Source organism: Lepidochelys kempii, chromosome 6 (assembly GCF_965140265.1).
Source record: "Lepidochelys kempii isolate rLepKem1 chromosome 6, rLepKem1.hap2, whole genome shotgun sequence".
In the NCBI taxonomy this organism is placed as follows: domain Eukaryota; kingdom Metazoa; phylum Chordata; order Testudines; family Cheloniidae; genus Lepidochelys; species Lepidochelys kempii.
Window position 1 is genome coordinate 26,728,109 of NC_133261.1, and position 15,320 is coordinate 26,743,428.

Sequence of the window (15,320 nt, forward strand, 5' to 3'; positions counted from 1 at the left end):
TAGTGCTAAGAGGCTCCAGCTGAGATCAGGGCCTCATGAAGCTGGGTGCAGATTTGCAGCAAAGGACATTCCCAAAGAGTTGATGCCAACATGTAGGGTGCGAGAGACAAACCTAGGGGGTGGGGCGGGAAGGGAGAATGAGTTAATAGCAGAACAAGGATGTTTTTTCCTAGACTAGCTGTAAGCAGATCAGTGGGAGTGGTCTCCCCTCCCTACCTGTCTGATTATTTTCGTCTGGTAACACACCATAGCAGATAGCAGTGAGTCCCAAGCAGGGAGCTGATGAAGGATAGTGAGGTGGGTGTACAGGGCCAGATTTCTAATTAGGCACTGTAGGCACGTGCCTTGGGGCACCAACGTTCTAGGGGTGGCTTACCTCTCTAAAACTGTGTGCAACACGACAGTCGGTGGTAGGCAGCGGGGGCGCTGAAGATGCTGTGCCTAGGGGCGTGTAAGGTGTAAATCCTGCCTTGTGGATGCATGGATTGTATCAAGGAGGACGTTCAATAGGTATGGGGTGATATGGAAGGAAGGGCAGAAGTAGACAAAAGTCAGCTATTGTCCAAAGCGATGGTGAGAGCAGTTGAGGATGTGATAGGTGGGTTGGGGCTAAGTAAGGAGGACAAGAAGCTTGTGATTGGTATGGTGGAGGAGGGGGAAGGACTCAGGGAGGGAGGCGATGTGGTCAGAGTGATGGGTTAGGAGGAGGATCTTAGCAATGGAGTTTGGAACTGTCTGGAGGGGGCTGCAGGCATGAAGGCCAGAGGGAAGGGGGTTGCAGTAGCTGAGACGCGAGAGGTGAAGGGCCCGGATGAGGGTGTTGGTGTTGCAGACACAGAGGAAAGGCAGGATCTCTGAAGTGATGAAGGAAAAGCAGCAAGATTTAGGATGGAGGTGTGCCGGCCAGAGCTGAGCATATGGGGGACAGACACAGAAGAATGTTGGCCGCTCAGAGTGGGAAGCTGGCCCAGTACCTGCACATTTCATACCTGTGCTCTTACCTTTCCATCAGCCTTCCAGTCACCCAAACTTTAAGGGGGCAAATAAGTTTGAAATAGATGTGCATATGCAGGGGTGATATTTTTGCTTCGCTTGTACCTTTGATAACACACGGCGGGGCAACGTGATGATTCTGTTTGAGATGAGCTAACTTATATAGACAGCTGGGCCAGATCTTCAGTAGCTATGTGGAAGTCAATAGGTCTGCACAGATATACTCCACCTGGGAATGGGTTCCCAGAATCAAATTGGACTCCCCATGTGACCCTGTTGAAGTTAGTGAGAGTGCACAGGATGTCATTCAGAGCAATATTGACAGGTTTCAGAGTAACAGCCATGTTAGTCTGTATTTGCAAAAAGAAAAGGAGTACTTGTGGCACCTTAGAGACTAACCAATTTATTTGAGCATAAGCTTTCGTGAGCTACAGCTCACTTCATGCATCCGATGAAGTGAGCTGTAGCTCACGAAAGCTTATGCTCAAATAAATTGGTTAGTCTCTAAGGTGCCACAAGTACTCCTTTTCTTTTTTCATTCAGAGCAATAGTTGACCCTTAGCTGGGCATCTAGCTAATTCAATGCCCTCTCATTTCCTTAGTGTCCCAGCAGCACTGTCAGCTTCCTTGCCTTCCATGAGCCAGCCCCAGAATCCAGTAGGACAACTGGTTTCTGCAGTGGCTGCAGAATTTTCCCTCCTGTCTCCCCTGCAGGGATGACCTGCTTTTCTGAGGGCGGGAGTTGGCCATCCACACAGACCGCTTCAAAGAAGGTTTAGCCCTTGTCCCTGTGTTTTGGAGGTAAAGGCGTTTGACCCAAATCTAGTTCTTTGATGTCTTGTGCCTGCTAGATAACTGGCTGGTTGCATCCAGTTCTGATACAGACCTGGGGATAAGCCTGAGCAAATAGTTACTCTCAGCAGGAACTGCAATGACCTCAGGGAGTTACTAAGTGTAGCTGCCAAACCCTTGTGCTGGATCTTAATTATCCCTTCTGTATCTCTCTCACTGAGGGCCCGATGTTGCTAGTGGCTCCTGGTGCTGAATGGCCTTCATTCCCACTGTCATCACGCGGGTGGAACTTTCCCGCGAGCGGAGGACCAGCACCAAGCCTATGTACCACTTAATCTCATCTAAGCCTTCAGGGCGCAGAGCAGCCTTCTGAACAAGAGTGAATTTCACAATGAGAGTCAAAGGCTCTCAACACCTCGTGGGATTAGGTTGTATAACACAGCGATATGCCCTGCTCCTTTGAGGGGTGCAGCTGTGCCTCTGTTTCCCCTCCTCCTGCACCCTTCAAATACTCCCATGCTGGCATTTCAACTGAGGTCTCCCCTTTTGGGTTCTGTCTTATTAGTGTTATTAACAATAACTATTTTCCCTTCACCCTTGTATCTGGTCTCCTCAAGCTGTTTCCAGCCTTTTCTCCCAAGGCTTCACAGTCACTTCTGTATCAGAGCTCTGGCTAGTCTTGCTTCTGATCTGGGTTTCCAGCCACTTTGGACTCTAATCCCAGACCTTCTGGCTGGCCCTGGCCTCTCCCAAGATCTCTCTTATATAGTCCCCACAGGCAGTTACTTGATTTCCTGCTCATTTTACTTTTCCAGTTGTGTGATTCCCTCCAGTCAGATGCTTCACCTGGGGAGCTACCATAGGTAGAATTTGATCTTTTAAAGGGCCATTGTAACAGGTGTGTTGTCCAAGCATGTGCTTAAGGACCAGTGCCTGGATTAGCATCAGGAGTTTGGTCTTCAGATGAGTGACATTGGGCTATTATTGGCAACAAGACCTGCTTTTGACAATGGCTGGCCTTGCTTTAATGTGTGTAGATGGGAGTGGGGGGATCTATCCTCCACGACAAAAGCTTTTCCAGAGATTGTGCATCCCCTGCTATGAACTGTGCCAATGCCTTATGGACGTAAAATGTATCCATGCAGCTGAACCATACCGTCCCCTTAAATGTATGTCAGCATCCAGAGCATCTTCAAGTCCCTTTGGGGTAAAGCCCCAAATATTACAAATGTAAGTTCCAGATGCCTCCATTCTATCTCCTTCCCCTTCTCTGTCTGTGGGGTAAAAGAGTTTCTCTCATGCTTCCTCCATGACACCACTCTGGGCCTATTTAATGCCCTGACTGCCTCTACTTCCCATCACCGACTCGTTTCTTGTCAGCCTATGGCACCCAACACTCTAATTACACCCAAAATTAACTCTAATTAAATCCACTCATATCCTCCTAGCCTTGGAGCTCTCTGAAATTTGGCCACTCTGCTCTTTTTGTCCCAAGAGCTGCCAGAGATACAGAAACTGCCTGCAGGACATATTGTCCCCTGGATAGCTCTCCTGTCTCCACCCAAAACAAAGTTGCCAGAGAGCTCAGATACTATAGTGATGTGGGTGCACATAAGCATATAGCTACCTAATCTTCCTTTCCCCCTACTCAGGCCATATCTCCTTACTACTCCAATCCCTGCACTGATTTCCCCTGCCCTTCTGCATCAAGGCCTCAGTCTAGCAAAACACTTAAGCATATGCTTACCTTTAAGTACATAAGTAATCCCAATGACTTCACCAGGACTATCCATGTGCTTAAGTGCTTTGCTGGCCAAAGTTCCAGGTTCTCCTCTTCGCTTCAAAGCTCTCCACAATTCTGCCCTGCTAAAGTCCCCTCAACTCCTACTATACTCCCTCTTCTTCCCTCCGTTCTGCCTTCGCATCCTCATGACTCTCTTTATCTTTCTTCCATGCCACCGCCATAAACTCAGAACAGCTCCCACGCAATGTAGGCTTTGCTGGCTCCCAGCCTTACTTTCAAAGAATGCATCCGAAGACCCACCAACTGTAGTAAGCATGCCGGCTATAATGAGCTGACAAAATCCTGTGTTTGTTTTGCTTTGTTCTGTATTGTGCTTTCTGATTCATCCGCTCCTTGGGGCAGGCTTTGTTTGTGTCAAGGTTCCTTCTCCACTCTGAACTCTAGGGTACAGATGTGGGGACCTGCATATAAACCTCCTAAGCTTACTTTTACCAGCTTAGGTTCAAACTTCCCCAGGTACAAATTATTTTACCCTTTGCCCTTGGACTTCCACTGCCACCACCAAACGTTTAACCGGTTACTGGGAAAGAGTTGTTTGGAAATGTCTTTCCCCCCAAAATCCTCACGAAAACCTTGCCATCCCCCTTCCTGGGGAAGGTTTGATAAAAATCCTCACCAATTTGCATAGGTGACCACAGACCCAAACCCTTGGATCTTAAGAGCAATGAAAAAGCATTCAGTTTCTTAAAAGGAGAATTTTAATAGAAGAAAAAGTAAAAAGAATCACCTCTGTAAAATCAGGATGGTAAATACCTTATAGGGTAATTAGATTCAAAACATAAAGAATCCCTCTAGGCAAAACCTTAAGTTACAAAAAGACACAAAAACAGGAATATCCATTCCATTCAGCACAGCTTATTTCCTCAGCCATTTAAAGAAATCATAATCTAGTACATATCTAGCTAGATTACTTACTAAATTCTAAGACTCCATTCCTGTTCTGTCCCCGGCAAAAGCATCACACAGACAGACCCAGACCCTTTGCTTCTCCCACCCTCCAGCTTTGAAAGTATCTTGTCTCCTCATTGGTCATTGTGGTCAGGTGCCAGCGAGGTTATCCTAGCTTCTTAACCCTTTACAGGTGAAACAGTTTTTCCTCTGGCCAGGAGAGATTTTAAAGGAGTTTACCCTTCCCTTTATATTTATGACATGCCCCCCAAATCACAGCTAGGGTGAAACGCTGTCTGTGATTTCTTATTGGAGCTCTAGGAGAAAACAGAGTTAATAAGACACATGCACCTCTAAATATACTACTAACTGCATGAAGACTAACAAAATTTTCCAGATTTCAAGGACAATTTTAACCAGTTGATTCTGGGAATTTTTCACGGGAGAGTGCATCAGCCACTTTGTTAGAAGCTCCTGAGATGTGTTGGATGTCGAAATCAAAATCTTGGAGAGCTAAACTCCACCGAATAAGTTTTTTGTTATTTCCCATGGTGGTATGAAGCCACTCTAGTGCAGCATGGTCGGTTTGTAGGTGGAAATGCTGTCCCCAAACATATGGGCGTAGCTTTTCCAGAGCGTAGACAATGGTGTAACATTCTTTTTCACTGACTGACCAGTTGCTTTCCCTTTCAGACAGCTTCTTGCTGAGAAACACTACAGGGTGGAATTCTTGATCCGGTCCTTCCTGCATTAAAACTGCTCCCACACCACGCTCGGACACATCTGTGGTTACTAGGAATGGTTTGTCAAAGTCTGGGGCCCTTAGTATAGGGTCAGACATGAGTGTTGCTTTAAGCTGGTTAAAAGCCTTCTGACACTCTTCAGTCCACTGAACGGCATTTGGCTGTTTCTTTTTGGTTAGGTCTATCAGTGGGGCGGCGATTTGGCTGTATTGCGGTACAAATAGTCTGTAATAACCGGACAAACCTAAGAAGGATTGAACCTGTTTCTTTGACTTTGGGTCAGGCCACTTTTGGATAGCATCCACTTTGGCCTGTAAGGGGTTGATATTTCCTTGACCCACCTGGTGTCTAAGGTAAGTCACTCTGTTTAGGCCTATCTGACACTTCTTAGCCTTAACAGTGAGTCCTGCCTCCCTTATGCACTCAAAGACTTTTTGTAGATGTTCCAGTTGTTCTGCCCAGGAATCCGAAAATATGGCCACATCGTCAAGGTAGGCGACTGCATATTCTCCTAATCCCGCTAGGAGACCATCTACAAGTCTTTGGAAGGTGGCAGGTGCATTCCGCAGCCCGAAAGGGAGTACATTAAATTCATACAGCCCGACATGTGTGGTGAAGGCTGACCTTTCCTTGGAGGATTCATCTAGAGGTACCTGCCAGTACCCCTTCGTTAAGTCCAAGGTAGAGATGAACTCAGCCTGTCCCAGTTTCTCTAATAGTTCATCTGTGAGTGGCATTGGATAGTTGTCTGGGCGAGTTACAGCATTTAGCTTATGGTAGTCCATGCAAAAGCATATCTCCCCATCTGGTTTGGGAACTAGAACCACTGGAGATGCCCATGCACTGCGAGAGGGGCGGATTACCCCCATCTGTAGCATATCCTGGATCTCCCATTCTATACCAGTTTTAGCTTGAGGAGACACCCGGTAAGGTTGGACTTTAATTAGGTGAGCATTACCTGTGTCAATGGAGTGGTATGCCCGTTCAGTCAGTCCTGGGGTGGCTGAGAACATCAGTGCATAGCTAGTGCACAGCTCCTTGATCTGCTGTCGCTGCATACGCCCAAGGGTCATGGAGAGGTTCACCTCTTCCATGCCACCAGCACTTTGCCCTTCGTAGCAGACACCTTCAGGCCACTCAGCGTCATCTCGTCCCTGCACTGTAAACTGACAAACCTTTAATTCTCTGGAATAAAAGGTCTTTAGAGAATTAATATGGTACACCTTAGGCTTTCAGTTGGAGGTAGGGAATGCTATGAGATAATTAACACCTCCCAGGCGCTCCTGGACCGTGAATGGCCCTTCCCACGATGCTTCCATTTTATGAGCCTGGAGCGCCTTTAAGACCATGACCTGGTCTCCTACTTTGAAGGAACGTTCTCTGGCATGTTTATCATACCAGGCTTTTTGCTCTTTTAGAGCATCCTGTAGGTTTTCTTTAGCAAGGGCTAGAGAGGTTTGGAGGGTGTTTTGTAGGTTGGTTACAAAGTCCAGAATGTTAGTTCCTGGAGAAGGTGTAAACCCCTCCCATTGCTACTTCACCAACTGCAATTGCCTCTTAACCTCGTGGCCATATTCAAGTTCCAATAGTGAAAATCCTAAACTGGGATGTGGTACAGCTCTGTAGGCAAAGAGCAACTGCTGCAACACTAGGTCCCAATCATTGGAGTGCTCATTTACGAATTTACGTATCATGGCCCCCAAAGTTCTGTTAAACTTCTCCACCATGCCATTTGTTTGATGCTGGTAAGGAGTGGCAACCCAAGTGATTTACCCCATGAGCTTCCCAAAGGTTTTCCATAGTTCCTGCCAGGAAATTAGTTCCTGCATCTGTGAGGATGTTGGAGGGCCAACCTACCCTGGCAAAAATGTCTGCTAGTGCCTGGCACACACTTTTAGCCCTGGTGTTGCTTACAGCTACTGCTTCCGGCCATCGGGTGGCAAAATCCATGAAAGTCAGTATGTACTGCTTTCCTCTGGGTGTCTTTTTCGGAAAAGGACCCAGGATATCCACAGCTACTCACTGAAATGGAACTTCAATGATGGAGAGTGGCTGGAGAGGGGCTTTGACCTGGTCTTGGGGTTTTCCCACTTTTTGGCATACCTCACAAGTCTGGACATAGGTAGAAGCATCCTTGCCCATTCCCTCCCAGTGGAATGACCTCCCCAACCAGTCTTTGGTCCTGTTCACCCCAGCATGGCCACTAGGATGATCGCGGGCTAAGCTCAAGAGCTTGACCCAGTACTTAGTTGGAACTGCCAACTGTCTCTGTGGATGCCAGTCTTCCTGGTGTCCACCAGAAAGAGTTTCCTTGTATAAAAGTCCTCTTTCTACAACAAACCTGGATAGATTAGAAGAGCTGAGAGGCAGTGAATTTCTCCGTGCTACCGTCCAAGCTCTCTGGAGGCTTTCATCTACTTCCTGTTTGGTCTGGAACTGTTCCCTTGATGCTGGAGACATCAGTTCCTTATTGGATTGTGGACCTATGCTTGGTCCCTCTGGAAGCGATGTAGGGGATGGGGCTGTTTCCGTTGACTGTGAACCGCTTTCTGCTGGTGCACTATGTTGGGGTTCAGGCTCCGGCTGAGCCTCTTGTGTAGAGTTATCAGCTGCTGCCGGTTCAGGTTCGGTGGGGCCCTCTGGTGTTGGGGTTGCAAGTACTGGATTCAGTGCTGGCAATGGGTCTGGTGCTAGTTGTTCCACCGGTTCTGGTTCTGGCTCTGTCTCTGTCTGGGTCTCTGGGACTGGATCCACTACTGCTGTTGCAGACATTGGCCTGGTGTCCGGGTCCATCACCTCTGACTGGGTCCTGGTAGAAGTTTCTGGAACAGAGCTAGGCGTGACGGCTTATTTAGCCTGGCTGAGGGTGACCATTCCCACCCTCTTGGCTCGCTTCACATGATTGGCCAAGTCTTTCCCCAACAGCATGGGGATGGGATAATCATCATAGACTGCAAAAGTCCACATTCGTGACCAGCCCTTGTACTGGACAGGCAACTTGGCTGTAGGCAAATCGAAAGAGTTTGACTTGAAGGGTTGAATCATCACTTGGATCTCTGGGTTGATTAAATTGGGGTCCACTAAGGAAGCATGGATAGCTGACACTTGTGCTCCGGTGTCCCTCCATGCAGTGACCTTCTTCCTGCCCACACTCACAATTTCCCTCTGCTTCAAGGGTATCTGGGAGGTATCTGGGCCTGCGGATCTCTGGTGTGATTCCGGTGCAATGAACTGTACTCTGTTGGGGTTCTTGGGGCAGTTGGCCTTTACATGTCCTGGCTCGTTACATTTAAAACATCGTCCAGCTGACGGGTCTCTGGGGCGAGGTGGGTTGCTGGAGAACGGTGTGGCAGGACAATAAGGTGAATGGAGGGTTCCTTGGGTGGTAGTTGGGGCCTTGAGCGGCCCCCGGTAATAGGGGGTGGTCTGAGGTTGTCCCTTCTGGTATCTGCTCCAACTGTGACCAGTTTTTTTCTTTTCTGCCACCTTCACCCATTTGGCTCCAATCTCCACCGCCTCAATTACAGTTTTGGGCTTCCCATCTAGGATGTACCTTTCTATTTCCTCAGGAACAGCCTCTAAGAACTGTTCCATTAGCATTAGGAAGGGCAAATCTGCTGGAGATTTAACACTTGCTCCTGATATCCAGGCATCTCAATGTTTCACAATGTGGTAGGCATGTCAGGTAAATGACACGTCTGGTTTCCACCTTAGGGCTCTGAACCACCGATGGGAATGCTCGGGGGTTAGCCCCATTCTGACTCTCGCCTTGGTTTTAAACAGTTCATACTGGTTCATGTGTTCCTTAGGCATTTCAGCCGCCACCTCAGCTAAGGGTCCACTGAGCTGCGGCCCCAGCTCTACCATGTATTGGTCTGTAGAGATGCTGTACCCAAGGCAGGCCCTTTCAAAGTTTTCTAAGAAGGCCTCGGTATCATCGCCTGCCTTGTAGGTGGGGAACTTTCTGGGATGGGAAGTGGTACCTGGAGAAGGATTGTTAAGGTTTGTTGGTATATTTTGCTGAGCCTTTGCCTTCTCCATCTCCAGTGCATGCTTCCTCTCTTTGGCCCTTGCCTCCATTTCCCTCCTGTGGGCAGCCTCCCTTTCTTTTCCCCTTGCCTCCATTTCTTTCCGTATGAGTTCTATCTGTCTTTCATAGTCCTTTTCTTTTTCCTCAGCCTCAAATCTGGCTAATTCCAGCTTTTGTTGAACCGTGGAGTCTGTCATCCTAACCTTTCTGTTTTTAACTAACTTTACACCCGAGAGTTAGAAAGAAAACCAAAACAAAAAAATTTGGCTTGTAAAATTTTGCTGTGCTGTCCGGATACCTCTGTTTATCCTGTTCTCTTATAGTGATTGTCAGCCTACAGAGAAATCCTAAAAAAAACCCTTACACCTTTGTCTCCAGGCAAATAGGCAGAAAACCCCTCTAGTTACTCTTAGGAGAAGGAAAAAAAAACAAAAAAACCCCAAAAAACTTCAGGTCTGTGAAGACTTGTGAATTTCCCTGCAGGAGGTTAACTACCTTTAGGTAGAGAAAACTCCAGCTCACAAAAGACAATTCCCTTTTGTCTCTGCTCTGGCCCCAAAGCAGAGAAAAAAACTCCAGCTGCTTTCAGTTGGAAACCTGCTTTCCAGCAGCCCAAAGGAAAAAAAAATTCCCTTTTAAAATCTGTGTTTCTGGCTCAAAAAATCTCAAATTGATCTCAAAATGATTTCAAGTTAATCCCACCGCTCTGCCACCATGTCAAGGTTCCTTCCCCACTCTGAACTCAAAGGTACAGATGTGGGGACCTGCATGAAAACAACCTCAGCTGGTAAAAGAAAGCTTAGGAGGTTTTCATGCAGGTCCCCACATCTGTACCCTAGAGTTCAGAGTGGGGAAAGAACCTTGATAGTTTGCCTCACTGTATCTCTTGTGGAGCAGTAGGTAAAATGATGGGGTTGTGTGCACAGTTAATAACAACATCATCATGTTATTGGCATGTTCAGTCTATGTCTGGACAAAAAGCTACTCTGTGATCATAATGAATAAACAATGTTACAGGACTATAAATGGCCATGACTGTTCATCTTGTCTTCTCCTCTTGTGATGTGATGGCAACCATTTCAAGGCTAAGTAAGCTCTAAACCCACAACCACATCACCATGCCCATGGCATGCTCCTTCAGAAGGCCTTGTCAGATTGCACTGTGACAAGTGGGGCAGCCAACAGTGGGGTTGATGTTGCCAGTCTACTCTGTGAAATGGATGGACAGACGTTTGTATTCAGTCATGTTCCACAACTTCCAGCATGTACCTCATACAGTCTGACACATTCCCCCATTTCTAATGTGCACCTTGCTTCCCAGTGTCTCTCTTTCCATTCCGGGTGAGTTCCTCCGTTATCCAGTGAGTTTCCCCATTCCTGACACACATCCCCTATGAACGGTCCATTCCCAGCACATACCCCCTATTCTCTCATGCACCCCTATTCCTGACATGGACCTCCATACACAGTGTATTTTCCCGCTGCCATCACGTTTCTGTTGCTGTGGAACAGCTAACTCTCAGCCCACATAAGGACTAGGGAAGTACAAGTCCGTTTAAATGCAATAAAAAATAGCTTGACTTTCTTCCCAGAATTTCAACCAAACCTGAACTAATCCTTTCTGCAGGCTGAAGGTGATTTGGCTAATTCTCCTCTGAGTATTTTTCATTCTAACGTGTTCCTAGTTCCAGCTGGGACAAGCAGCAAAGACCTATGTGTATAATCCACACAGATTACATGGAGTCCTGTGTGGATTAGCCTGACAAAGTACAGTTTCTGGGCGGGGGGACCATTACTGGCATGGGGAGTGAAGAAGACTCACCTGCCGTCTCAATCCCCGGACTATGAAATGTGGAACCGTGACCCTCAAAATGAGGGAAATCAGGAACACAATAAGGGCCATACATTTTGTTATTGATTACTGTTTTATTTCAAAATATATGTAGGAACAAACATGCAAGCAGCCTGGAACATATTATAATGAGACTAAATGCTGATTCTGTGTGCAAGAAGCATGCTTTCCGCAGAAAGCCACTTCTTCCAATAAAAGAAATCATTCATTTGCTCTAATGCTCAGTGTTATTGTATTTTGTGGTTGCTTTTTTTTTTTTGCCAACTCCAACACTTCCTTTGGTTGTGGTGCCTCGCGAGTTTGTTCATTTGAATAGAAATTAGTGGACAATCCTAGAGGTCAGCATGCTAGGTCAGCATTTGAGTTTTTTGAGCTTGCATGCTCACATTGAACTGAATAAAGAAAATTAGATAGATGCAACAGAACTCCAGCAATGCTAGTAATCTTGCAAGTTGTTTATGGCCTTTATGCCTGTACTGCCAGACCTGGTATCCATAAGATGCTAAGGTGAAAATTATGCATGCTCTTGACACTTTAGAGACTGGCACTCAGTTGCAGCTGTTGACCTTCATATGCCATGTTGGCTGGCCTTGCTCCACTTGCTTGCAATGCGGCAGTGACTGGTTGTGACACGAAGACATCATGCACCAAGGATGCTTGCTGAGCAGGGACTTGGCACTGGGCATGCAGGACTGTGGGACAACTTTAAAAATAGAGGCCAGATGCGGGCGTGCCCCACAATGTGGGACACTGGAGAGGTATGCCTGGGGCCATGCGGCAGTGGGAAAGGCAGACTATGGGAGAATAGACGCACCCAGCAGGGTGCAGTGGTGGGACAGGGAGACGCTCCCTTGTAGGGACAATAGAGGAAACAGGATAACTAGATTCTCCCCACCGGAGCAGACATGTCCAGCACAATGCAGTGGCAGTAGACCTTTGCTCGCAGAGTAAGAGGAGCAGACTTGTCCAGTACAGCCGTCGGGTAGCTGGACCCTCATTGACATGAGCTGCAGAATAGATTCATCTCGCAGACTACAACCCAGCTCATTCTTTGATAGAGTCCAAACTGGTTTCTTTCAATTGGTCACAGTAACAATACCCGTTCCTCCTCGTGCCCCTCAAGTTCACCTCTGCTCCACACAGACATGAAGCTGACCCAACCAACTTTGACTTTGGAAATGCTGAATCATGACCTGGAAGGGACAGGAAATGCTGTGTCTGTTGCAGAAATGAAGCCCACAGCATTTCCAGCTTCCTCCTTTTCTCGCTGGTGTTTTTCTTTTTTTTTTTTGCTGTGTCATGTGCTTCCAAAGGGCTGAAATTTCTGCCTTGGGAACTTGAAAGCAAGTGCTCAAGGCACTTTGTTTGAATTCCATCACATTTGGAAACCATTTACAGTGAGGGAGGGATTGAACAGCGTCAGAGGTGCAGCCACTAAAGAAAAAAGTTATGGAGGAGCTGAAGTGAAAATGCATGGCCATTCCCAGAAATCAGCCACGCGCTGAGTGGATGCAGAGAGAGAACTACCTTCTCACCCTTAGTGGTGGTTCTGGCAGGGAAGTGTGGGAAATCTTACCCTGCTAATGCCTGTCCCGTGGAACATTTGCCTGTAGCCTCCATGGCTGTCAATCCTTTGCTATTTGCCAGCACTAAATTCCCTTTGACATTTTCCTTTAATTTGCAGTTAAAGTTGTCCTGATAAAGATCACAATTTATCCTGCCAAGACTCCTCCACATTGAGGAACACCAACCACACTGCAGCTGGGACTGAGCCTCCCAGACCGGCTAGACAGACTCACGGTAGCAGAGGTTGAACGAGTGCGCTAAAAATAGCTACGTGGATGTTGCAGTTCAGACTGGAGCTCAGGCTCGCAAGCATAGGGGTCAGGTCGGCTTGACAGCCTGAGCTGCTATAGCCACATGGCTATTTTTAGTGCACTAGCTCGAGCCCCACTAGCATGGGTCTGTCTACCTGGTCTGGGAGGCTTGCTCGCCATCATAGTGTAGACCAGCGGTTCTCAACCAGGGAGTCCGGGGCCCCCTAAGGGGCCGCAAGCAGGTTTCAGGGGGTCTGCTAAGCAGGGCCAGTGTTAGACTTGCTGGGGCCCAGGGCAGAAAGCTGAAGCCTTGCAAGGTGGGGCTGAAACCCAGGGCTCCCAGCCCTGCCACCAGGGGCTGAAGCCAAAGTCTGAGCAACTTAGATTTGCGGGGACCCCTGTGGGATGGGGCCCCGGGCAATTGCCCTGCTTGCTCCTCCCTAATTCTGGCCCTTGCAGAAAAACAGTTGTGATACTGGTGAGTCGTGGAGTTTTTATAGCATGGGTTGCGGGGGGAGCTCAGAAAGGAAAAGGTTGAGAACCCCTGGTGTAGACATCCCCATGGAGCCTTCTCCAGCGTAGAAACTGGGATTGTAAAATGAAACCACTCAGGTTTCAAAGCAGATGTTTGGGATGGGGAAAAAAAAAATCACAGCTAGACTCAGATGGTCCCAGGACTGATGCGCGCTAACAGACTAGTTACTTACTAATCACTGGTTTCAGAGTAGCAGCCATGTTAGTCTGTCTCCGCAAAAAGAACAGGAGGACTTGTGGCACCTTAGAGACTAACACATTTATTAGAGCATAAGCTTTTGTGGGCTACAGCCCACTTCATCGGATGCATAGAATGGAACATATAGTAAGAAGATATATATACACAAGAAGGTGTGAGGATATTACCTTCTTGTCAACTGTCTAAATGGGCCATCTTGATTATCACTACAAAAAGTTTTTTTTCTTCTGCTGATAATAGCTCATCTTAATTAATTAGCCTCTCACAGTTTGGATGGCAACTTCCACCTTCTCTGTATGTGTAAATATATCTTCTTACTATATGTTCCATTCTATGCATCCGATGAAGTGGGCTGTAGCCCACGAAAGCTTATGCTCTAATAAATGTGTTAGTCTCTAAGGTGCCACAAGTCCTCCTGTTCTTTTTTCTAATCACAGCACTTCACGCTGCGGCAGAGGCCCAGAACAAGGCCCTCCAACCCTTGGAACAGCCTCTCTACTCAGATGAATTTCACTGGAGTGAGAGCAACAGTCAAATAATCTAGATCCTGAGTCAGGACTCTTCTCTGAATTGATCCCAGCCTTCTGGGCACCCAGGCATTGTATGGAAATTGCCACAAGCTCATACTTGACAGCTCTGGCCAAAAATTTCAAAAAGTGACCTCTAATTTTGCGTGCCTCAGTTTATGGGTGGCCAGTTTTGAAAATTCAGCCTCTGTGCCTTGATCATGTGTCATTACCTGAATGTGAATTGCCTCAACTAGTGTATATACTTGTCTTCCTCAGTATATGCTTGATTGTATACTGTGGCCAAGATTTTCAACCCTGGATGCCTAAAGTTAGCCTCTTAAATTCATATTTAAGCACCTAAATAAATATCGGAAGGGCTTTTCCCACTGCTTCAAAGGGATTTATGGGTATCTCAGCACTTGCTCAATATTAGGTCACCTATGCTAAGGTGCCTAAACATGGTTTGACTATTTATATTACAATCATGCCTGGCGGTCCCAGCTGAGATTGGGACTCCATCATGTAAGTACACATAGTAAGAGACAGGCCCTGCCCCACAGAGCTTACAATCTAATAGACCCAGAGGGAAAACAGGCACAAAGAGGGGACGTGACTTGCCCACAGTTGCCCAGCAGCAGACCTGGGACTAGAACCTGATGCTCAGAACGCCTAGCCCAGTACCCAGGCCATGTTACCACTCTCCCTATACTCCATGGGCCCTCTCTGATGACCATAGTAGTAGGCACCCAAGTTTGAAAATCTTGGCCAGTGCATGCCTGTAAATAACCATTTGAAACATGAACTACTATGTTGTTTCTTGTGTCACAAGTAGCATCTTCGTTGATTATTCACCGGGAAAGGAGTCTAAAAATTGTCTTTAATTGTCCCTGCTCAGGCTCTGGTTTTACTTTCTGCCTCTGGTTGCAGACGGAGGTAATGTCTTCTGCTCCCATGGCTATTCGGGCATCCTCTAGCACCGAGGAGTCTGAGGCAGATTCCACGGCTGTGGACTGACTTCAGCTGACGGCAAATGCCCTTGATCGCGGGGAGGTTCATTCAAGAGCTTCCCTCTTCTTACCAGCATCACCTCTGTGTTACTGGGTTCCCCGTTAGCCACCTGCTCTTTATCCAGGCCCTGGGCTACACTACGAGTTTAGGT